The sequence below is a fragment of the Schistocerca nitens genome, chromosome 7 (assembly GCF_023898315.1).
Source record: "Schistocerca nitens isolate TAMUIC-IGC-003100 chromosome 7, iqSchNite1.1, whole genome shotgun sequence".
Taxonomy (NCBI): domain Eukaryota; kingdom Metazoa; phylum Arthropoda; class Insecta; order Orthoptera; family Acrididae; genus Schistocerca; species Schistocerca nitens.
The window spans coordinates 131489721-131516698 of record NC_064620.1 but is presented as its reverse complement, the minus strand read 5'-3'; positions in this window follow the sequence as shown (position 1 = coordinate 131516698).

The window sequence follows — 26978 nt, the reverse complement described above, 5'->3', positions numbered from 1 at the left end:
AAGTGGTGCACCACAAAACTTATTGTAAAAAAATATTACCATGTACTTGAAAAGAAAATTATGTGTGCAGTTACAGTTACTAGTCCCTTCTTATTGCTCTTTCCTTTCCAAGTGCTCCTTTTTTTAAGAATGTGGATTACAAAATTATTATTTAATAGATCTGTTGACAGAAAGTGTTCACATTAGCAAATGCATTTTATTTTATAAAAGCAATGCTGCAACACAGCTGGAAACTAGATATCAAATGAAATAAGCAACTATAAAAAGCAAAGCATAAAAATATCATTCAATAGTCATGTGACATTTCATAAGTTAGTAGAAATTCTCTCAACTCTCGTAGAAAGACGCTTGTCATAATCAGGTGTGCAGATGTATAAATATTTCTCGTCATTTCATTAGGCATTTTAGTAAATATCATAAATTAAGAGCTCCACAGTGTAATCATATGTCGTTTTTGCGATGCTTTCTACAAAGGAATGTCAGAAGTGAGGTTAATGGCCTCTTTTTTTTCTACCTGTGCCGCTGAAAAGGGCTCGCAATATTGGCATTTTCTCCAGGCGTCTGGCACACCTCGCCGCTCAGCTGGGTGCCCACGATGCATTACGTGCAGGTGGTCACTGAACTTTCTCACCGAAATATTTACAACACCAGTTTCCGCTACAGTGACAGTCTCATATAAAAATATTTCACAGGTCAAGAATTTGGGTTACAAATCTGTAGAAACAAAATCCTATAAATATAACAGCGTCCAAAAAATTTTCGCCAGCATTGTGATACATTCACGCATATACACACATTTCATAACTCTTAAAGTACGATACTTGGTTTCCAACAACCTTCTTCACAAACCATAGTCCCTAACTTCTATTCATTATTCATATACATATAAACACGTAATCACATCCCTTATATAGCATCAGCTTATTGATCATAAACATACCTCAACAGCATAATACACATCGTAGTCGTAAAAATAACATCATAACACCTCAGTCAAATCTCAAAAACGTCATAGCTTTCTGCAATAATTTCAAAACCCTAAAAAATATTCTCTGCTCATTTCAATAGTGTCATCTACCTCAAACGTACCTTAAAAATCATGATCTCATACCAAATACATCATTCAAAGCTCTCATAGTATCACAATGGTTCCGAAAAAATATGAACAGTTTACAAAGTACAGACAAAATACAATTTCATAAGTGTGAAGGTATCCAACTGTGTAATTGCGTGAACATCTGTCACTGACATAGTAAAAAGAATGTTTGTTTCTCTGTCAAATAATCAGATAGCTGTGTAATTCTGTGTTAGAGAAATATGGTACCGATGTGTAAAGTTGTATATGCAAATACCATATTAGCTAGGGCTCCTTACGCTTGCCAAAGACATGATACACAAAGTAAGTGTGTACCCCCCTGAGGATTAATGTAATTATACCCTCAGGTGTTACAGATTACAGCAATGGAATGAAATGTATCACGGAAAACCCTTGTATCATTGCACTTCAAATATCTTTATAAAAAATGTTTTAAGTGCGAAACTAATCACTCAAATACGTGTAGTGTAGCGCTAAACTGTGCGTCATGTTGTAAGATAACCTCTGTGGAAGTCTCGTATTTATCGTCCTCTGTAAGCAAAGTTCTGCTGAAGTCAATATACTTACCTCATCATAAACGAAAGTGAAATGCTTTGCGTATGGATACCATAGTTATTATGTACCTTACCGTGATAAAGAAAGCACTATAATGTAACGTATTGTTGCGCTACGAAAAAGGCTGTCTCATTGTAGCTATACCACAAAAGTTACTACTCAAATATGTTTTACTTTCCAGAAGAATTCAGAAAAATTGTGCAGATATAAAACAGATACACTGCAAGAGCAACATTGTAAATTGTCACTCATTAGTAGCGTCGTGATAAAATCGTGTAGCAGTCACATAAACTAACCACTGTGTCATCTGGTATCTCACAGAAAGTACTTTAAATCCAGAATGTATTTTCAAGTAAACCAAAATGTTGCATTAGAATCTCATTAGCAGTACCAGTATGTGTCCTAAGTATGTAAGCCTGATAGTCGTTACGTAATCTTGCAACTAACAAGCAAGAATGTACAAATACAACACTGTGTCGTCTGTTCACTATAACAATGCATTCGTAATTTCTGTTTAAATAAGTTCTCTTGGTTCTTGACTGGATGTTTAACTTCAAACATTGTTGTATGTTAACAGATGCTAAGTCTGACGAAGCTTACTAGCAATGTAAAGTGAAAAGTTATATGGCAAAGACAAAGTTAAAAAGCAGATTACCTTTCAATAAACGGTTTTACATGTGAAATGTGGTGTAAACCTTTACTCTTCCTAGTACGCAGAGTTTCAACTCCAACGCAATTATCATGTGGTATACATCAGTAAAGAATACTGGAATTTTTCTCAAGGTTAGCTTTTATGTTATTTATCTCTGAGCCAGCCGGCGCACGTGGGTGCCTGCGGCGCGAGTCATTGTCTGTCTCTTTGTTGGCGCGAGCCGTTATTGGGATTAGGAGACCTAACTTCTACAAATTAGCCTTGCCGAGAGGGCCCTGCCCTGTTTAAATCCCGCCAGTTCTGATGCAATTCAGGTCTGTCGTTACGAATATATCGTCTGTCGTCATGTCGGTAGGTTCCGTAGTTTCTTCCTTTTCGGTTAAGTGGTGGAGAATTTCTCCCTGAATCGTAACTGCGCGCTGGACCGTTGCGTCTAAAGTTATTCTGTCTCCCGTAATAATAATTATTTTGGTTCCCATATTGTCTACTTCTCTGATTGTCTCTGTAATAGTCATTACCGCGGAGAGGTGATCTTTCCCTGTAATTATTACTACTCTGCCAACGGTTGCCATATGGGTGGTGTCTGTTTTGGTCACGATTTACGTTATAAGAATAGCCTTGTCGTGTATTATTTCTGTCATCGCGGAATTGTAACAAATGTGACATGTAATTGTGCTCCTGTTCTCGCGTTCCGCGATTGTCAGTGTCAATTTCCAGTTCTTGTAACAGTCCCTGAAAAGCTTCAATGTCGTCTTTGCAACGTCTTGCTAAAATAATATGTCGTAAATGTTCAGGTAATTTGATTAGGCAAATGCGGATGAGTTCTGAGGGGCTGTATGGGTTTGAAAGGTACTGATTCTTATGCAACATGTCTTCAAAATATTTCATAATACTGGAAAATTCAGATTGTTCGAAACGTTTCATCATTATGATGCTATGTTTTACTCGGTCTTGTGTAGCTTGAGACCAATACGCTGAGAGGAAGGCATGATAAAATTCTCCTTCACTGTGACAATCGTGAATGACCAATCGCATTCTTACAGCTGGTTCATTCTCCAAGTAGCCACACATAAATTCTAAGCTGTGCTCTAATGACCAGTTGGGAGGAAAACAATGAGAGAATTGATGGAGCCATGCTTGTGGATGAATGTCGTTGGCAGAATTCTTAAACGTTTTGAATTTACGTGTAGTAATGAACAGCTTATAGTCAAAATCATCGTGTCGGCGAGTAGCATATCGGTCATTGTTACGTCGTGTCGGCGGTTCCCTCTCAAAAGCCAATGCGCCTTGCCAATTTCTTTCATAATTTGCGAAATGTCCTGTGTTATTATTTTGTGGTTGTTCCGTATTTCTATGTCCCTTTTCCCGTAGTGGAGCGCGAGTGTCCTCTGAAGTATGTAATTCTTATATTACCTGCGTCAACTGATCTTGTACTTCCCGGATTTCTCTTTTGTACTGTGTATTGATTTGATTTTGATTTTGTTTGAATTTTCTAATTTGTTCATACTCTTCTGTGTCAGTGAAGGCTACAGGTCTTGTGTCATTCAGATCATCATCTACCTTTGTAGATAAGTTAGTGACCTGATCCGAAAGTTCGGCTACTTTCTCCGATAGTGAAATTATTTCCTCAGTGTGTTTTTCTGAACCAAGTTTCAGGGTGTCCATTTGTGTTGAAATCAAATCTACTGTGTCCTTCAAGTTTTCCTGAGTTTTTGCAAGTTGCGTAACCGAATCGGTAGATGCAACTGAGTCAAATTTAGCTTGCAAGGTCTCATGATTTTCATGAACAGTAGTTTGCAGTTCTTTTATGGGTGCTTCATGATTCTGTAGTGCATTTTCATGACGCGAAAAAATAGGTTGGAAATGCTCACAAATTTGTGTTTTTACGTCATTACAGACTTTTTGACATTTCGATTCAATGTGATGTAACTCAGTAGTTAAATCCTCACGAGTTTGTTCAAGAGTTTGCTCCAATGAGTTTAACTTTTGAAGATTTTGTTCGATTGCGTCTAACTGTTGCTGTGTTTGTCTCTAGTATTGTTCCATTGTGTCTAACTGTTGCTGTGTCTGTCTCTGATTTTGTTCCACTGTGTCTAACTTTCGAAGATTTTGCTCCATTGTGTCTAACTTTTGAAGCTTTTGTTGTGTTTGTCCCATTTGTTGTATTAATTGTAATAACAATGCACTGGTGTCTGGAACATGTTCCTCAGTGCTTTTCAGCAGTGAATTTGCACCGGAAACATTCACATTGTGACAAGCAGAAAATGTGTCTTGACTTATTTGAGAAAACGGTGAGGATCCAAAACCTGAATCTACAGTATTTGCGAGATCGTGTCGTGTCATTTCGGATTCCTGAGCCGAGCTATTGCCGACCGATCGATCGATAATGCTTCCCTGCTCACTAATTGTTTCACTGCCTCCGCCATTGTTTGCCGCCCGCTCCATTTCCCTATGCACAGTTACCAAATTACTACTTTGAACATCAGTTAATTCATTACTCGGTGGCGCTAACACACTGCTTTCGTTTTCACTGTCATTTCTCAGTTTACTTTGGTGCCTAGTATTACGTTTTTCACACGCCATTATTGGCACAGTATTTCACACGACAACACAGAAAAACACAATTTGAAGAGCAAAAATAAGAGAACACATTAACATAACACTGAAAATAATATCTAGTTAATTGCAGCTGCGAAATACTTGGTGCAAATCTACATGCATGCCACACCTGTTTTACTGTACAACAATGAAAGACTGCAACTACAAAGGAAATTCTCTACAATTACGCGCTAGCAATAAACAAAATCTACACTAATTACACAAACTACAAGAAAAAATCAGAAGATTCCAGTGAGGTATCCTAGGCTAAGTGTCGACATATGAAACGTCCCCTTTTGAACAATTTGACAAGACTGTGCTTAAACTGACGCACAATATTTTTAGCGCAACGCAATCTGACTTTCAATAATCTCTACAAGAGAATGGCCCTGACTAACATTAACCTGTACTTTTCACAAATCACTTACCTCACAAAAATCTTGGTTACTCCCACTACTGCAATACAGCTAGCGCCACTACTGCCAGCTAAATAAAAGATTCAAACTATGGAAGGCACTAACTACTGATAGGGATAGTTAGCAAATGAAAGATATTAATAGAGAACAAACAATGTATTTGCCTTGATATCATCATATACATATAAATATAGAGCAGTTCATGACAAATTTCAAAACTCCGCCATCTCTCTCCCCACATCCACCACTGCTGGCGGCTCACCTTCAACTGCGCAACGCTACGCGCTGTTCACAGCCAGCTGCCTAACACTACAATGGCGAGTATTACAACAATGCAAAGCAGCCACAGACTGCACACAGCACAGCCAGTGATTTTCATACAGAGGTGGCGATACCAATAAAAAAAACCTAAACAGTCTACTTACAGTGGTTAGTATCTGGTCGCCTTATTGGTTTAAGTAAACGACAAATGTGGATGCACATGAACATTTTACAGTACCACCTACAGTAGAGGAACAGTTTGGAGACGATCACTGCTTTTATCGACCTTACGATCCACCCTCTCATAAAGTGTCATTCGCAAGGCAATGGTTTGTGGACATATATATTCCTGAAATGGACTGGCCTGCCCAGAGTCTCGACCTGAATCCCATGGAACACCTTTGGGGGAGTTAGAACGTCGACTTTTCTCCAGACCTTAAAATCGATACTGCCACTCCTCCACAGACTTTCAGACACTTCACTGAATGTGTCATCAGGACGGTTCAATCCGTCATAAAGGTGTAGGTTGGACACACAACACATTAATTTCCACTAATAGCAGTGCCAGATACCTTTGTTTGTACAGTGTATGTTGGCAGCATTAGGATCGTTCTGTAGTTTGTCGCAAATGCCAGTTCTCTAAACTTTCTCAACAGTGCCAACAGAACGTCTTCTTGTCTGCGGTTCACGGAGAATTGACGTACGCGCGTGCTGGACGAACTTGTCGGTAACAAATCTGGCAGCACACCTCTGAATTGCTTCGATGTCTTTCTTTACTAGACCTGGTGGGGACCTCAAACAATTGAGCACTACGTAAGAATGGGTCGCACAAGTGTTCTGTACGCGGACGCCATTATCTACGAAGATCACTTCTCTACAATTATACAAATAAACTGAATACCTTCTTTACAACCTACCCTACTGTTCAGTTTCATGTAGCTTAGCAACGCTATTCCTAGATATTTAACAGACTTGAGTATATCGAGCAGCACACCACTAATGCCGTATTCAAACATTACAGAATCGTTTTTTCTCCTCATCTTCATTAACTTATACTTTTCGACATTCAGATGAAGCTGCTGTTCATCAAACCTAATAGAAATACTACGAAAATCATCTTGTACTCTCCTACAGTCACTCAGATATGACACTTTCCAGTACACTTCAGCGTCATGATAAAACAGTCGCAGACTACTGCTAACAATATACGCACCACCGTCTATTCAGGATGTTACATCACGTGTTCCGTACTTTGAGAAGTGGTAATGTGGACCAAAACAATTAAAAATGCCCAGCAAAATGGGCTCCAACAAGAATACCTTAAGAGTTATGAGCACATAGTCATCTTATCTTCTCTGAACCACATAACCTCTGATGTAAGCAATCTGCTATTACGAACCACGTACAGAATGCACTCCACAAATGAGGACACATTCCTCTCTAATGGTCCATGGATGCAGCACTCAGTAAACACCTGTCGGTGTTATTGCTGTAATTCGTGTTCACAGTTCTGTGTAAGTCCACCGCACACATTAGTTGTAACGGAACGAGTTGGTGTTTTGATAAGTTTGTGAAATGTTCTGACTTAGTAGTTCTATCTTTGCACTTGTGGAGTCCTGCCCATTCGACTCCTATAGCGTGCCTAAGGGATGATGCTTTCTCTGATAGCTATACAACAATTCAAGCAATTCACATTAATGGTTTTTATTACAATAATTAGATTGACAACACATAACTTTGGTTTACACTGTCGTGTCTCAAGCTATTGGCGACATGCAAAAAATCAATGTCCTTCGTTATATAGAAAGTCCAGGCAAGTAATGGATATGGATCGCAAGTAACAGCTCTTCTAGTGTTCTCTTCTAGTCCGGGTCTATTACTGTCCGTCGTCTACAGTCCGGCCGGCTGGCAAGAGCGGCGGTTATATTTTCTTCGTATACAGGCCGCTCCAGTCGTGGTGCGGTTCTAGTCAACGTACTATTGGCTGACGTTGTCTAACAGCCTTCTTTGCTCTTGATTTCTTCGAGCCGGCGCTTGTCGTTACGCCGGAACAGCACTTACAAGCAAGTATAATGGCAGCCTACCATTCTACGAGGCCTGTTCAGAAAGTAAGCTCCGATTGATTGCCAAATTGAAACCACAGTGAACATCAGAAATGTTTTACTTGTAACAATTAGCTACACCTTTGAGCTACTTCTCTACGTAGTCGCCGTTCTGACTTAGACTTTTGTCATAGCGTTGTACCAACTTTTCAATAGCCTCATCATAGAAGGCAGCCGCCAGTGCTTTCCGCCAATTCTCCACGCTGGCCTACACCTCGTTGTCTGTGTCAAAATGTTGTCTTCAAAGACAGCGGTTCATGTGACCAGAGATGAAATCCAGGGGGAGACAATTGCGGACTGTATTGTGGGTAATCTCACATTTCCATTTGAAAACGATGCAGGAGCATCTTCATTGCCCCTGCAGAATGCGGCTGAGAATTGTCTTGAAGAAGAAACAGCACGACAGTTATGTAATGTTAGCTGCATAGCTTCAGGCGAAATTTCTCACCAGGCCCTCGTACTTGGCGGCAGACACTATTTTCTAGACATCTTTACGCACTCACTGCGAGCTCAGAAATGAGAAGAGCGACGTGATGCTAACTGGGGTTATACTAGAGACACTACCCAACACATCTGTGCAAAGCTTTATCGGATTTTCATAGTCGTTTCCATTTCGCGACCGATCGGAGCTTACTTTCTGAACGCCCCTCGTACATGGGAGACGGCTGACATTACCTCCTGTTGTGGTCTGACAACTTCCTTTGTGCAATAATAGACTTCCATTGCGCAGTCTATTACTCCGCAAAGGAAATTGTCAGACAATTACAGTACTTCATGTCTGCCATTTCCCGTGTAGAATAATAGGCTCCCATTATGCACGATAAGGCCAAAGACGAAAACCGAAATGTTAACGCATTTCCAAACCACACTTCCCTGGGGAACTTCTGGCAGTATTAGTGTCTCTGATGAACACTTGTTGCCCAAGAAATCGTACTGAGTTCTATTACTGGTCAAGTCGTCGAATACCAGTAGTATATATCTGGGCACATACTCTGTGTAAATCGGTCCTTCGTTAACACTCTGCCATGGAGCACTGTGTCAAACACCTTCAGAAATTCTAGGAATATGAAATGTGCCCTTCATCCGTGTTTCGCATGCTACCATTCGAGAAAAGGGCAAGCTGAGTTTGGCATGAGCAATATTTTCTAAATGCCTGCTGATCTGTGAACGTAAGCTCAACCCATCGACGAAACAAGGAAGTACAAAACAGTTCAGGGAAAGACAGGAATAAATCAATACAAACCACTTAGGAACGAAATAAATAGGAAGTGCAGAGACGCCAAGGCGAAATAGCTGCAGGAAAAATGTGAAGAAATCGAAAAAGAAATGATCGTCGCAAGCAATGACTCAGCATGCAGCAAAGTCAAAACAACCTTTGGTAAAACTGAAAGCAACGGTGTAATATTAAGAGTGCAATGGGAATTCCATTGTTAACCGCAGAGGAAAGAGCGGATGGATGGAACGAGTACATTGAAGACTTGTCTCATGAATTGGTAGAAAAACGATCGGGAGTCGATAAGGAAGATATAGGGGATCCAATATTAGAATTAGAATTTAACAATGTCTGGAAGACGTGAGATTAAATAAAGCAGGAGGGATAGACAACATTTCATACTAATTTCTAAAATCAGTGGGAGAAATGGCAATCAAACGACTATTCAAATTGGTGTGTAGAATCTATGAATATGGCGACGGAGTATCGGAAAAATATAGGGTAAATGGCGTCCACATGAGGGCAGACAGGTGAGAAAACTACCGCACAATCAGCTTAACAGCTCATGCATCCAAGCAGCTGACAAGAATAATTAACAGAACAATGGGAAATAATAGAGGATCCTGTTAGATGACCATCAATTTGGCTGCAGGAAAGATTAAGGCACCAGGGAGGCAGAAAAGAAACTGCGCTTTATAATGGAAGCAAGGCTGAAGGAAAATCAAGACACGCTCATAGGAGTAACATAGAAAAAGCGTTCGACAGTGTGAAATAGAACAAGATGTTCCACATTCTGAAAGAAGTAGAAGGAAACAACAGGGGAAAACGGGTGATGTACAATATGTACAAGGACCAAGAGCGAACAGTAAATTGAGAGACGAAGAACGAAGTGCTCGGATTAAAAAGCGTATAACACAGAGATGCAATCTATCGCCCCTACTGTTCAATCTTTATATCCAAGAAGCAATTACGGAAATAAAAGGAAGGTTCAAGAATCGGATCAAAATCCAGGATGGATGTATATCAGTGATAAGATTTTCTGATGACATTGCTATCCTCAGTAGTAGTGAAGTTATGTGATCTGTAGAATGGAATGAACAGTCTAATAGCTGCAGAATATGGATTTGAGAGTAAACCGGAGAAAGAAAAACGTAATGCGAAGTAGCAGAAATGAGAATAACGAGAAACTTAACATCAAACATGGTGATCTCGAGGTAGACGATGTCAGGTAATTCTGCTACCTTGTAAGCCCTATACACCCTGTATACGAATCATATCGGTGAGGGAAAATTCGTAAGGGCCCCTGTGCGTCTGGTGACGGCGGAGGTTCGAGCCCTCCCTCGGGCATGGGTGTGTGTGTTTGTCCTTAGGACAATTTGGGTTAAGTAGTGTGTAAGCTTAGGGACTGATGACCTTAGCACACATATTTGAACATTTTCGTAAGGGCCTTTTGTAAGCATTGATATCTTCCTCTATTTCCTTCATTCCTATTTCAACCATATTGAATGATACTTTTACGGACTTATGATAAGTGATTCCTTATTCTACGTTAACTGAGAATAAGTATTTTTGTGCCTATACAGAATGAAGCTGATCACTGTCTTGACATTTGTAGTGTACGAGTGTGGCCGTGTATGGTGTAGCACAAACCAGCATGAAGGCAAAGATAGTTTAACATACATTTTATAGTTTCTCGTGTGATAATAAATCGAGAGAAATTTGTTTATTTAATTAAGAGAAGAATGTTTTTAAACCGTAGGTTGCCTCAAAATATCAATGCTAGCTACAATCTGAATGTTTAGGTGACATAGTTTTTTGTTATTCACTACTATTGTCAATTTGTTTTGGTGACCAAAGATGTATGTAAGGAAACCGTGCCCACCTGATAATGTACGTGGGAGTTGCATAATTTTGCTCTCTCTGGACCTCCACTCTCTGATGCATCCAAAGTGGCTACTATTCCTTCTTCAGTGACATTAAATTCTCTTTAAAACTTGCCGATGGCTGGTAGATGAATGGCTGCTGTTTGTCAGTTTATGAAAATCAAGTACATCTATTACTGGGAACCGCTGGGTGTTCAGTCAGGTTGATATTAAATCCACACATATACAGTTTATATGGAACACACAGTCCGATTTCATAATAATAAAAACTGCGATCATAACTGATTATGAATGACACTAAATTCAGTGGAATATGATGAGAGAGCTTTCTGAGCCATGCTCGCACTCATGTCAATTCTGGCTGCTGGTTAAACCTCTCTGGATCGTTCCCTGTCTCCGGATTTCCAGACCTCTCGCTGGGGGGCAGCATGGCGGCTGCTTGGAGGGATTATACGGAACGTGCGTCTCTCTGCATGTCTCGTCCTCCTGGCTCTTCGACTCGCTTGTTGAAACTGGAGGTGGTCGGCATGTTGTGGTTGGTGTCTGTATACCATGAAGAGCCTGTGGACGGCAATCGAAGAGACATTGTTTCCCCTCTCTCTTTGCGCACGCGGGTTGTGTCATGCGAGCCGGCCAGTTCCTATTTTGGTGTCTTGGGTGAGCGAAGTGGTCCTGTCTGCATTCCTTCTGCTTCCAGGGTCTACTGTAGAAATTAATGGTGAGCATCTCGTTTGCGTGTGATTAAGTATTCAATGCGCTTTGTAAAGTCCTTGTTGTTTGCTGAACCCTGCTAATTGAGAACTGTTTCGGGTTCACACCTATTCCGTTCTATATTTTTCGCTAGTGGCCATTATTTGACCCAGATTGCAGAGGTGGATCAACATCCCTGGTTATCGGAACGCACCTGATTTATCTTCAAGCTAGTTGTAGACGGCTTCACATTTTGACTGCTTCTAGTTCCATTATAATCTGATTAAGTATAGACCATGTTTCCACAAAGACCGTTCTTTTGCGTTATTTTGAATGATTAGGGGTTCAAATCTTGTTATATTTTCGTATTTAAAGCCCTTGAGCATTGATTTTTTAATGTTAAATCTGCACTTCATTCTGAGCTACCATGTGTTCAGATTGTTTTATATTATTCGCATTTTCAATTGACTGCCTGCTTTTCTGGGCTAAACGGCCACAGTTTCCTTGTTCTGAGAGCAAGTTCTTGCATGCGATCTGTAATTTTCATGTAATTTTAATATGCATGTTTTTTTAACGTTTCAGAGTATGAGCTGAACCAACTGTTAGATGTGCGGTCTGAGTTCAAGTCGGTGACATTGCCGTGCTGCATTGATCTCACTCCATTTTTAACTAAGCTGCGTATTTGTTAATCATTAATTCTTTCTTTCTTCTACGTGTTTATTTAGTCATTTAAAGCTTTTGCACCTTGATAGCTTCTGTTGTTGTAATGTTTTAATGGATTGCTTGACCTAAGTATTTTTGGTACCTAAAAGCCTTTTTTCCTTTTTTTAATTTCAGTGGTGGTTATTCTATGCTTGTCTTACAAAATCCTTGTAACCGTCTTCCGAAACTGTAAGCAAATGCCTTTTCTTTTGGCATTTTGACATATTTTTTTTAATGTTCTGAAATATTCAGCTTTTGGTGTTAAAGAGTTACTCAACCTAAATTTTTTACAATTTAAGTCTTGAGTACCTCTGGGACGAGTTCTTAAATGTTTGCTAGCGTTGAGAATTCACATTACAGATGACCAATTTAGTACTAAAGGGAGTCGTGGGGGATAAGAATCGTAGAGGGAGACCAAGAGATGAAAACTATAAACAGATTTAGTAGGATGTAGGTTACTCGGAGATGAAGAGGCTTGCACGGACAGAGTAGCGTGGAGAACTGCGTCAAACCAGTCTTCGGACTGAAGATCAAGCGCGACCTCTTCACTTACTTCTCACAGAATGCTACTACAGTGACAATGCTGCTGGCAACAAAAGATAACAGTGTTTTACTTAAATCCTACGTGCCGCACATCACCGACTATAGAAGCCACTAGTTTGAAAAATATTCATACTACAAATATGAAGTACGAAACAGCGAAAGTAAACAGAACTAACATCACTCGTATAAACCAGAAACCTTACAAAAGTCAGCTCAGAGTTTTGGACGTCGAGTTGAAATGTTTAAAAAGGAATTGCTACAGAACATATTCATGGAGAGCTACAATAACTGAAAGGAATAATGTTACGATTTGGAAAATATCCAAATTCCAACATCAACCGAACGGGCCTTGGAAGGCCTAACGGCACTGACCGGCCGCCGTGTCATCCTCAGCCCACAGGCGTCTCTGGATTCGGATACGGAGAGGCATGTGGTCAGCACACCTCAAGTAGCTCCTCAGTTTGCCTGACAAGGACGGAGTGCACACCGCTTGCCAACAGCGCTCTGTAGACTGGATGGTCACCCATGCAAGTGCCATGCCAGCCCGACAGCGCTTAACTTCGGTGTTCTGACGGGAGGCGGTGTTACCACTGCGGCTAGGCCGTTTGCATATGGGAAATATACTATATGTTAAATGTATTTGGACACCTATTAATGGATATTAGAATGGGATGTGTCCACTATTCACAGTTATGACGACATGACTTTTTGTGGAGTATGCAAATGTCTGTGGAGGAATGGCAGCCCGTTCTTCCTCAACAGCCGAAACCAGACAAGTTAGTGATATTGGATCCCTTGACCTGGAGGGAAGTCGCGTTATAATACATCCAAAGGGTACTCTGTGGGATTCAGTTCTGACTGTGGGCATTACAGGAACGTTATTGTTCACAAATACTGTATTGTTGCATTTTCATGTTGACCCAGTCATCGTCTTCGAGCTGTACCTCTATGTATGCAGCACACAGTGCTGTAAGACATTTTGCTATTCTTCCGCACTTAGGGTTTTCTTAAGTGTAATGGGGGACCACACCTTAACCACTGTTGGAACTACACATGATAGCGGGTAACTTTCTCCAATTATTGACCAGACCCAAACCCTTTGATCAACTTGCCACGGGATACAAGGAGATTCATAACGTTTTCAGTATCATCTTTCCAGTGGCATTGATTTTTGCCCAACCTTAAGCGTCGCTTATCATTGACGAGATGTGTCTGGCTTATGATAACGTGCTCTAACACTGTACCCTCTTCTTTTAAACTTCCCACACACACTTATTTTGCTGGTTGGATTGCTGATACCACTGTGGACCTAACTAGTCATTTCTTCCGCTGACTTCACGCGATTTTTTACAGCCGTCCTTTGTATTGTTTGACGGTCTCTGTCAGTTTGTACATGAGTTCTTCGTGGTCTCTTTTTTTTGGTGGTTGTTCCTCTGCGTATCCACTTCACAGTAGCAACACCAATTGTCGAGTTGGGTTCAAATGTCGCTGATGAACCTGTTACCCATGTGACATGCACTTAAATGGTCTACTTTCGAAGCCACAGCTCTCTTGACCAACCCTTTCTCCTGAAACTTCCTGGTAGATTAAAACTGTGTGCCGGACAGAGACTCGAACTCGAGACTGGCAGAAGGGGAGATACCGGCGGAAGTAAAGCTGTGAGGACGGGGTCTGAGTCGTGCTTGGGTAGCTCAGATCCTCCTACCTGCTTCCACGTCACCACCAGTGTCTGTCGGCCATATCGTGCCTCATTTGTCCCATATTTCGAACTTTTTCGTCACTACAGTTACATACATACCAGTCTCCCAGATACACACCCACCTAGGACTAAGGATTTTTACAGCCTGTTGCTACGCTGTGTTCCCCGGAATGTGATGTAGACCAAACACCCCTCCATCCAATGGCCCATAGTGTGGACTACCGTCCACCAGCCCTTCCTCCCTACGAACGTCCGGGCACTGTGGTATCACATAGTCAACAGGAAATTTGCCACGAAGCAGCGCCTGCACAACATTGGCTTGTCAGAATCCCCTCTTTGTCTCCTTTGCCAGCAACTGGACACTGATGAACACCGTCTGACATGCGCCTCATCGCAAGATGTATGGCGCTTCGTGCAGCAAATCATTGGCTGCTATCTCCGGGTGCCACCAGACACAGTCGAGCCTCGAATGTTTCTATACCCGGAGGACCGACATTTTCCCGCCGGCAAATGTCATGCTATTACGTGGGTCAAAGGGTGGGCGGTCGCTTATCTCTTTCATGAGGGACCTAAATCCCGCCTCGACTTCTGGACCTATTTACGAACAGCCCATGCAGCTCTCGAAAACACGCCACGTTACCGAACATTATTTGCTAACTATCTTCGAGCGGTCTTTGTTAGACCTCCACTGAGTTGGGGGGTGCCTGGCACAGAGGGCACCATCCCCTCCTCCCCCGGCGGTGTCTGAGTTTCAACCGCCTACGATCTATTCTACTTCTGACCTCCGCGGATGGGAGAGCGCGTCGCAGATTGCGCGGATTTTATTTCTTTTTGCTTTTCCTTTTTCCTTTCTTTTTCTTTACCCGGAATTTATATTTCTTTTCTCTTTCGCATATGTGTTCCCATAATTTCATGCTATTAGTGAATATTACAAAAACACATGCAAATAAATAAATAACAACGGCTTCCACTACTGTTGATTCCTGTTTTGTTTCTCCCACTTCCCTAAGCACCACAGGCTCGGTGGTGGTGAGGGGGACACTGTGGCCAGGCCTCAGGTTTCGACCCCTGCCCAGTTTGCCCCCCGAGCCCCCACCGGTCCACTACAAAAAAAAAAAAAAAAAAAAAAAAAAAAAAAAAAAAAAAAGATGGTACAGCATTTGCCTGCGAAAGGCAAAGATCCCGAGTTCGAGTCTCGGTCCGGCACACAGTTTTAATCCGCCAGAAAGTTTCATATCAGCGCACACTCTGCTGCAGAGTTCAAATCTCATTCTGGAACCCTTTCTCCTGTTGGTTCTTATGTGCTTAAAATTCAATAATCCCAGTCTCGTTTTATACCGGCGAGTATCCTTTCGTGACAGATGGTGGATAACTTTTATCAGATGTAGTAGCATATGTTAACAGAGCTGTGTAAGAGGCATGTTTTAATAATCTCATTTTGTGACTCTACTATATTTAATTCGTTGTCATTAAGAGTCCATAACTGATATCCCATTAGCTTCAATACGAACTGAGTGTGACGTCTTGTTAGAATGACACCAGTGCTTGTGAGCATTTGATCTCCATCCAATCTGAACGTTTCACTGTGACACTGTGCGGCTTGTAAATTGAAGGGCAATTTGGATCGGCAGTTAGACGTGCCGAAATAGTCCGCGCAGTTGCAGTAACGCTGTGTCCCGGATGGCTTAGTGGTTGCCACATCTACCTAGTAAGCAGAAGATCCCGGATTTGAGTCCCGATGCCGTACACATTTTCACTCGTCATCGTGGATTCCGAATAATGTCTCGCTGCAGCTGACGGCAGAGATACCCTTCAATTTGTATATAATGTTTCACAGAAGCAGATTCTGGTGGTGTCTGTTCTTTCGGACATATCCGAAAGAACAGGCATCACGCATTCTTATAGTTGTACAGCTAGTTTGGCGAAGTTTGTGGAGCAAGGGGCTGCAAACGCCACCGTCCGTACTCGTGACGGCAGTGTCAAACGGGGTTTAACGATGTGGCAGAGGCTAGGAAATACGGACTATCACTGTTTACACTGCATGAGAACTAGCCGGTTAGGAAGTATTTACACCATATTAGCGTGCCAGTGTTATTCCTCGCACAACACGGAGCGATCTGTTTCCAGTAAACAGTTGACGTGCAGCTTCAAGCACTTTGAGGTTATCCAACACGATTGTTACTAATTTCAGTATTCAAGATTTTTGCAGTTGCTAAGAAATTTGTTGTCAACTTGTTTAGAGAATGTCCTAGATGTATTTCAAATTTCATTCACTTTGTTTTGAAACGTTTCGTGTTTCATTAGTTCCCGAACGTTAGGGCAGACGAAAATCCGGTCTTTCATCTTAGCTTCTGATGGTTACGGAAACTTCCTTGGACTGATGAGAAAAGAGGCAGTTCTGCGCAGAATCGGAGAGGAAAGAAAATGTGGAAAACACTGACTAGAAGAAGGGACAGGATGATACGACATCTGTTAAGACATCAAGGAATAAATTGTGTATTACTAGAGGGAGCTGTGGAGAGTAAAATCTCTAGACGAAGGCAGAGACTGGAATTCATCAGTAAACATCTGAGGATGTAGTTTGCAAGTACTATTCTGAAAAGAAAAGGTGGCACAGAAGAGCAATTTATTGTGGATCGCATGAAACTATTGAGAAGACTGGAAATAAATGATGAAAGACTGACGTTGCTTTCCATTTATAAGAAAGTGTCACGATCTTTTCGTAGGGCTTTAAGAAATTGTTTCATATGCCAAGTTTTATGTGAAGTGCAGGTAGAAGTTCTTTTGTGTCTTCCTTTGAATCGACCAGTACTTTTTTCCCTCCTACTTTTAGCGTTCAATGTGGCGAGATGTTTTGAGACCAGTGCTTGTCTTCTGTACGACTACCCCACTCGCATAAGAAGCAGAGGCATTTCCTCACTACACACTACAAATTCTATGTGGGCCATGAGTTGCCCCCATCCCAAACCTTTACGCCGAAGTGAGCAAAATGCATTTCTCTGACATAGTCCGAAGCTGATTTTTCACCACGAGCTTACCATAGGTGTATCAGAAATGGTCAGGAGAATTACCTCATGAAGCCACGAAATTAGGAGAAGTAGGCACCAGTCGATTTTTTGCTTGTCGGTGAAGGCTGCCTGAAAAACGATATGCAAGACAAACATACAGCGCACTACATTATAATAAATCCGAAATTTGTAGATAGTTGCATTACAGACTATAAAATTAAACCTTTTTCCGTGGCAGCTTACATTGGAAACCTTCACAAAACAACACTGCCATTATTATAACAACTGAATAGCTACATTTTGCGTACCACACACATATATTGTAAGCTTGTGTCAAAACTGCATGTGATTCAGTATTCAAAGCACTTTACCTGAAACCAACCTCCAAAAATACATCAGAAATATCTTAAGCCGTTACGATAAAAATTCCTCTGTCAACGAAAGTAATTATTACCAGATATAATGTCATATGACCACAATTAGTAGTCAAATTGTTTGATCCCGAGTCCAGGTTCCCGGGTTCGATTCCCGGCGGGGTTAGGGATTTTCTCTGCTTCGTGATGACTGGATGTTGTGTGATTCCTTAGGTTAGTTAGGTTTAAGTAGTTGTATGTCCTAGGGGACTGATGACCATAGATGTTAAGTCCCATAGTGCTCAGAGCCATTTTGAATCAATTATTTTAAACGATAATTTTGCAGCGCGAAGAGGCTTCTTCGGGATATAGCTTGCGAGAGTGTCATGTTTGTAGGCGAGCTATGGGAGGAAACGCCGATTTGAGCCTGTTGAAGGGGCATCTCGTTAGCGGCCTCATTAAGACGCAAGTCGAAACGTGCCCCCCCCCCCCCCCCACCCTCCTGTCGAGTCGGTTCGTGCGCATGCGCGAGTGCACCGGGGCACGCGCTGCGGCCCCGTAAACGTCCTCCACGTAATTGCGTGACTGCGTCCGCCGTAATTAAGAAGGTGTTAACTGTGCACTAAGCTAACTGCGCGTAATTCATTTTGGTAATTGCTGGGATCGAGGCGTACATATTTTATGTAAATGTCGAGATTTCGCTGCCATTGTCCGCCAGCGGGTCGTGCTCTCGGGAGAGGCCGGATGTCACCGCCTAACTGTGTTCTACCGTGGGGTGCATCCGTGTTGACGCGAAGCGTGATACGTAATTCACCATCTGCCCTTTGCCCAGACGATGACTGCATTAGCATCTAACGCTATCCACATATTATCAGAATATAGCGTCCTCCTGTTACGGGATTACTATTAATATACAAAGGCTTTTTCGGGATATAGTTTTCCAGACTGAGACAGTAGGATTTATTCTAAATTTCACTTTCAGATGCATCGTGGCTGGCCTTTTTGAGGCACTGGGTTGCTTTGTGCAATGAATTTCTGATAGTCTTATTCGTTCTTAAATTGAAAACCAGCTTAGTGTCCTCTGCTTCTTTTGAGTCGCCCATCTACATCTACATCTACATCTATACTCCGCGAGCCACCTTACGGTGTGTGGCGGAGGGTACTTATTGTACCACTATCTGATCCCCCCTTCCCTGTTCCATTCACGAATTGTGCGTGGGAAGAACGACTGCTTGTAAGTCTCCGTATTTGCTCTAATTTCTCGGATCTTTTCGTTGTGATCATTACGCGAGATATATGTGGGCGGTAGTAATATGTTGCCCATCTCTTCCCGGAATGTGCCCATATGGCATGCACAGATTTTTTTCCCTTAATGTAGTCTCTATGTTGTTCAAAAATTCGAATGTTTTTTAAATTTTGCAAGCTAATTAAGGTCATAGAAGAATGTTCATTTCCGAATGCACTTCTGACCAATAAGCGATTTTGATAGCTAGATGGGGAGGTCTTTTTCAGACCGGTCTTTTGAGTTCTTGTGGTAATATTTCCATAGGTCACCTAACACACATTTGGTAAGAAGTCAAATACAGATTTTCATAAATTTAGGTTTAAAAATGATAAAATATTTTCATACAAATTTTCGTCCTCTGTTTCACGCTCTTGTTGTTTGCATTTTCCTAAAAACCAGTGAAACAAGTATTTTTTGTTTCTAACCGAGAGCGAAAAACAAGTTTTCAGAGATTCAGTTTCAAAAATTCTTTCGTTATGAAATGTTTCCATACATCCTTTAATCCTCTTAGGGCTTGAATTTCGACAAAAAAAAAAAAAAAACTGAAACACGTATATTTTTAATGTAGGTTCAGAAGTACTTTAATAAGTTCTCACACGCTAATTTACCCCCTTGGTGGTTGATTTTCCAAGACTGCTCAAGCACATACTTTAATTTTTGACAGGGAACACAACTACCAACTTTTGTAATTCCTGTCTCAAAATAACCTTAATAGCAGTATATTTTCTAAAGACCCTTCATTCTCTACTTCAGCTCCCCCAGGGATGGAATTTCGATCAATCCTTTAATAAACGATGCGTACAGTATAAGATCAGCAGCATCTCCACATTCCAAGTTTCTATTCATAGTTGTTTGAGCTGCGCGGCGACGTGTCAGTGAATCAGTCTGGTCCCATTCACTGAAATACGGTACTTTTTGTTTTTAACCGTGAAGCCAAATGCAAATTTTCACAGATTACCTCTGAAAACACTCTCATAATGGAATATTTGCATAAAAGCATTCATCCCCTATATCACCCCCTTATGGATTAAATTTCTAAAAACATTGATTAAGTGGGAAGTAAAATACCAGTTTTCATAGTTGTAACTTTAAAAATTCTTTATTTGTTCTTTAACAACGACTTGTTTTCAAAACAAGATCTCAGTCACAAAGAGCTTAAATTTCCAAAAATGTTGCCACCTTTCTTTTCTCTGACCGTGAAACTAAATACCAATTGTCGTAGTTCTAACCCCAAAACTGCATTAATAGAGACGTATTTTCAAGAAAACCTTGCATTTCATACTGTACCATCTGAGGGACGGAATTTCGAAAAATTCCTTCTTAAACGATACCTACAGTATAATATGAATACCCTTTCCCAATTTCAAGTTTCTATGCTTAGTGGTTTGGGCTGGGCAATGGTGAGTCAGTAAGAACATTGCCTTTTATTACAGAGATTGAGCAAGAGTGGCTTTAGTACATGTTGTGTAAATTTCAGTACTTTGATTGAAACTAGCTCCCCACTATAGGTATCAGCTGTTTGTTTCTTGCAGGGAATTGTTGTTGTTGTTATGGTCTTCAGTCTAGTGAATAATTTGATACAGCTCTCCACACTAATCCATTCCGTGCAAACATCTTTAAAATGGTTCAAATGGCTCTAAACACTAACATCTCAGGTCATGAGTCCGCTAGACTTAGAACTACTTAAACCTAACTAACCCCTAGGACATCACACACATCCATGCCCGAGGCAGGAATCCAACCTGGTACCGTTGCAGCAGCGCGGTTCCAGACCGAAGCAAACATTCATCTCTACATAACTACATCAACCTTCATCCATAGGAAACCGATTTCTGTATTGGCCTCCCTATACAATTTTTACCCTTTACGCTTCCCTCTATTACTGAAGTATCGACTCCTTGTTGCCTCAGGATGTGTCCCAACAACAGATCTCTTCTGTCAAGTTCTGCAATAAATTTCTTTACTCTCCAGTACGATTCAGTGCATTCTAATGAGTAACTGGATCTATCACACTAACGTTGAGCATTCTTCTGCAGCGCAGTTCAAAAGCTTCTAAACTCACATTCCCTGAATTGTTCGTGGTCCACTTTTCACTTTCGTACAAGGTTACACTACAGATAATACTTTCAGGAAAGGTATTCTAACATTTAAATTTCTCATCGTAGTTACCAAATTTTTTCCGTTTCAGGATTCATTTTGCTATTATCAGTCTGCATTTTATATTCAGTCTACTTTGTCCATCGTCTGTTATCTTATTACTCAAATACCAAAGTTCAACTTATAATTTTAGCGTTTCATTCCTTAAAATATTTCCCTCAGCTTTGCCCGTTATATTTTGACTACATTTCATTGCCATTGTTTTACTATTGTTGGTTTTCATATCATAGCCTCTTTTTAAAGCAAGATCCATTCTGTTTCAGCTGCTCCTCTAAATGCCTCACCATCTGTTAGACAATATCTCTGATTATTATACGAAGTAAACAATGTGTCTGTTGTAATGTAAACGTATTTGTTCTTATGGTACTAAAGTATTTACGCTATAAACAAGTAAACTGAATTTTACTTATTTTTATTTACTTCGAGTGACGAAGAATTCTGAAAACACGGACGTTCTCACTTCAAATGCAACGATATGCTGTGTAACGTACCCTCTCTGTTATTGTATTTGTTTTTTTGTTATTGTTTTTTTGTTATTGTAGTTGTAGAGATATGAAATTATTGTAGCGGTTTGCTTGGTCAGCCGTACTTCGGAATTTTCTTTGACATTAAATGAAGCCTGAAACTTGCGTAATAAATACGTCGCGTGAAGTGCGATTTGCGGCATAAACAAAAATTAATTGCGGAGATGCAATCCACAGAATATTAACAGAAATGCTTTAGAACCATGCGCACGACAGACTAGACACATTCAGAGGGTACGTACATTCGCGAACGAGTGGTTGCGATCTGATGAGAAAGATCTATCGTAATTTTTTCGTGTAAAATAATTACGTCGTAACACACTCGGAGATTGCGAACTTGAAATCATGTTAGAGGCACGTACTTTGTGTCATTCTCCGTGGCCTGGGTTAAAGAATTGCAATTATTTATATTAAAGAATATTTCTTTTTCAATCGGACCCCTATTTTTATACGAAAAGGAAGATTGCAGGTTCTGAATGTCTCGGCAAAAACACATCGAAATTAATCTTAGCGGCCACCAAAGGAAAGTAGTGAGCACAATCGCGTACCTCTATTGTTGAGCAGCGCCGTCGTAAAGATCGTCGCCTCCATCTAAAATTCGCCTTCTCGAATTAACAGAATAATTTGTACTCCATTGGTATGGGATTTAGGCTTGATCTTGACAGAAATTATAAAACACATTTTTCATCATTTAACACCTTCATTTAACACACACATAGACATGAAAATATACAGTACGTCCTTACGCCAGCATATCAGAACAAAAAAAAAGGTTGTTAATACTAGAAGTAATAAAAGAATCTCGAAATTAGTCATTTGTCTCTCAATGATAAAAATGTTTTTTAGAGTATTTCTCTAGTATGACAGTCGAACAAATTTTCTTCTTGTATCTTTGAAATTAAATTACAACATTTTTTAGTTCCTTTTCATCGCCCCCTTGGGCGAATTGTCCGAAGAAATGTCAATTTTCCGGGCAATGAGCTCAAACACTTAACACTTGACTGTTATACACTCGTAATGGGACTGCACTGTCAGTGCCTTTCTGGACATATCTTCATTCTACAAATATGGTTTTGATGCCAGTTCTGACACAAGGCAATGAAAACAAAACATATACATTAGGATATACAGAACACACGTAAAACACACAAACTTACATACTATACATACAAAATCTTTTACATTGTCTTTACATCGTATTTCACATAAAATCATCATATCTGGAAAATTATACACAGAATTGTTACATACTCCTTTTACCTTCTTTCTCTTCTTTTCTTTCTTTTTTTATGTCGTACAATATACACAAAATTATTTTATTATCTATTTGTACATTGTATTATTCAAGGGTATTACATTGTTTTATACATAATATATCGCCGTACAAACAGCTTTCTCGTTCGCATGTTGCCAATAAAATCCATTTTTCATGTCTTTGTCTCTTGAGTAAAAAAAAAAATTACAGGAAAGTCACATATTTATTGGAGTGTACGGATCTGGGGTGTGGGACTAGCAGAGGTGTCTGGGGCAGCAAGAGGCGTTAGTTCTTGCTTAGAGTTGCTTGTGCTTTTCACTGCTTCCCTCTTCTACGCCAGGATCTGCTTAGTGACATCCTTTTCGCATTTTACTCATGGGTTATATAAATATGTAACAAATAAAAAATTACATGGATTAGTACTTATAGGCGTTGTTCAAAGGTAACGTGGGACGTGAATCATGAGCTGTGGTAGTCAGACTTTATTTAGTAGGTCAGGGAACTGTTTTTCTACATGTCTTGACACTTTGTTGGTTGTCCATTTAAACGTAGATATTGCTTTGCATTTAAATTGTCCTCCTATGTTACGCCGTTAGCCAATAATGCGTCAGATGCGCACAACTGCAGACGCAACAATCAGTTTGATGGCGTGCTGCGCGCCGTTTGGAGCTCAGAAGTTGCGTGGGCCCACCGCTGTAAAGCGATGCCGCGCGTCCCGGTCCATACTTTTCAAAGTCTCGTGCAGTGTTCGCAGAGTTTGCGAAAAACCAACCACACTTGTTTAAACTTGCCGTACACCTTGGCTGTGGGAAGGGACTACTGGGTGCCTTCTAAGTTTACTGCACAAAAGGTAAGTACTGCACTTCACTATTTGGCTTGCAACGGCTCACTGGCCTATATAGTGCACAAACACTCGTACCGTAGCAGGCTTCCTCGATTCAGTATATCTCTTTTACCTCGAAGAAAAAGGTTTGTGATATGAAACGTATTTTCACTTGTCTATTTGCGTATAGCTCACAAGTCACTGACACTGAATAACTCATTGTCACTGGGTAAATATACACTGTCCTGTTCATTATCCAGTTCGTTCAGAAACAAAACTGTAGCTCATGATACCACTAGCTTGTCTTTTATGACAAATGCCCACGTTCGCTATTTTTTCCTGTGCTTCTATACGGAACTATGTCGCCGTACGTTTTGCTCACAACATTTTATTACATAAATTGGTAAGTAATTGTGTTCTCAGAGAGTACGTGCCTCTAATACTACATTTCGCGGTCGCGACACTGCCTGACATCTCATAGAGCATAGGAGAACACGCTTGAGAACAACAGCACTTTCTAAGTTTATGTCGTACTACTGATGCACTTATGTATTGAAGTGACAACACTAGGACATGAACGCACAATAAGTGTTTTTTAGAAGTTGTCTCCAAATGAGGCAAAATCTGTTCATCTTCTACCCGCGAGTTACTATGTGGGAGGGGGGGAATTTTTTTCATCCTTTCGTCACCCAAGTTTGTAACAACGCATGGTACACACATCATAAACAAACAAATAATAAAAGAGAAGAAAATACATACATAAGTAAATCACTCTACTTAAATTGCTAGGTAGTACAAACAACAGATTAATAATGAAGCTTGGCTGCTGTGCGCTACTGCCTCTAAAGCCTATGCTTGCGTATATGGTGTTTCTTTGTGTTCATGTTTGTGTTACTTTTTCCTTCCATCAAATATCTTCTGCTCAGATTGGACAAAATATTATAAACTTAGCAAAAAAATTTGTGTACTGCATCCCTCTAAAGTCAGCATACATCCTTAGTGTTTTCATACTGAAAAAAATAGATTATTAAAATCCTCTGGCGTTAATTAGTGTCACGTAGTGTATTTCTCAGTGATCTTGGTAATGTTTTATTACGTCAATCGTCAGTCATAGTGACATTAATGGAACTTAGTGGCTTTTCTCCGCCAATTGAAGTCTCGCAGTATCTCGCCGAGCGCCACCTGTAAATAACTGTTTGTTTCGCCGTTACCTCATTTTTTTCGGCTAGTTGGTTTACTGTAACTTACCTTGTACATACTCCTTTATTTTGTTATAAGAGACGGTGTTATGTTTGCCTCAGTTAACATTCACTAATCGCATCTCAACATCGTACTTGCATTCAAACATCTATATAAAGTTGAAAAAAAATTATCTGTATGATAGTAAGATCATACAAGTTGTTCTTCATGAATCCTATCTTTAGGTGCACTTTCCTTAGATTAGGTTACTGTGCGTATAATATATAGTACGCTAAACTTTCATTAACAGCTAGAAATCATTTTTATAATTGCAGCATCAAAAAAAAAAATTAACATCATTTTCCATGCGATACATTTATAGATAAAACATCGTGGTGTGGATACGTCAAAAACACACAATACTTTCTCAGCAACCTAGAGTGTACTTGCGTCACACATTTATCTTTTGTACCTTAGGGAGGCCAATATTTTTCTGTAACTTACCCTGTACCTTATTGCACTGAGACACAAATGGCATAAAAAAAAATAACTTGTTGCGAGGTCTGTGCTAATTGTTCACTCCAGATACCTCCGTATATAAACTTAAAAGTAAAATACCACTGTGACCAAACAAAAACATTCCGTCAAAACTTACAAGTACACTTCGTGTTAAACATCGCTAGTCACCAACTGACGCGTATGTCCTAGCTCACCTGTGTCTTGCGTCCACGTTCACTGACAAATGCAAACAATAATAGTGGAAAGTTCTTATTCACTTAGCTGCATAAGATGAACTTTCTTTATCCTAATCGTGTTCGTTCTCTTTTTCACAGTAACTTATTTTATACGTGTGCATTAATAGGTATGGCGTGTGATACTTAATTATAGTAGAATTTTCTTAAGCATACAGTCCTTTGATCTTGCCATTGTGAGGGTATGCAAGTAAATAACATCCGTCGTGCGGAATATGTACAATTACGTACGGACCAGTATATTTTATTTGCCACTTAGCGTTTTTCTTAGCTAACAAGGAAGATTTCACATGAGTTTTGAGTAACACCTTTTCTCTGATTGTAAATCTGGTAACACCATTAGCTGTTTATCATAATGCTTCTTTCGGCGTTGGGCTTGTTGTGTGATAGAGATTAGTACTTGCCTTATTTTTTTCATTTAGGTCTACAGGTTGTCTAGGAACAGACGGGATACGGTTTACCCATTCATTTCTTCGCTTTCTTATTGCATATCAGATCGGATGGTGTAACTGAAGTATCGTATATCGGGAGATTGTTTACCACCTGTTCAAAAACGTTTAAATATTCAATCCACTTAGATTGTTTGTTGGCTACATATGTCTTCATAAACCTATTCAATTCACGGAATATTCTTTCAGTTGGGATGGATTGCGGGCTATACCTGTATATCAATATTTGTTTAATCTGTTGTTCTTTCAGAAATTGTTTCCAAGCATGGCATGTAAAATTGGTTGTGTTATCTGATAAGATCGCCTGTGGTTTCCCAACAGACGGGAAGTAGTCGTTTAGCAAACGTCTGATAATAGGCTTAGCTGCAGTTGTTTTCGTGGCATACAATTTCACATACTTTGATAATACATCATATACTCCAATGACATATTTTACTCCTCCCCTGGCAGAGGGTAAAGGAGCAATAGCATCTATGCATACTAGCTCTAGCCGGTTTTTTGGTAAAATAGGATGCTACTCTGTCTCGCAGTTCAGATTGATAGGCTTAACCTTCTGACAAATAATACAAGTTTTTAATATTTGTTGTGTGCGTCGAAGCATATTGGGAAAGTAGCAGCACATATTTAATTTCTTACACCACTTGCGGGCGCCGTAGTGCCCCCAAGCGTAGTGAGTATGCCAAATTAAACTTTTATCATATGATTCGGGTACACAAACGCACCATGTATCGCTGTCCATGTTTCTCCTGTAGAATAATACATCCTTATGTAACCTGTAATGGT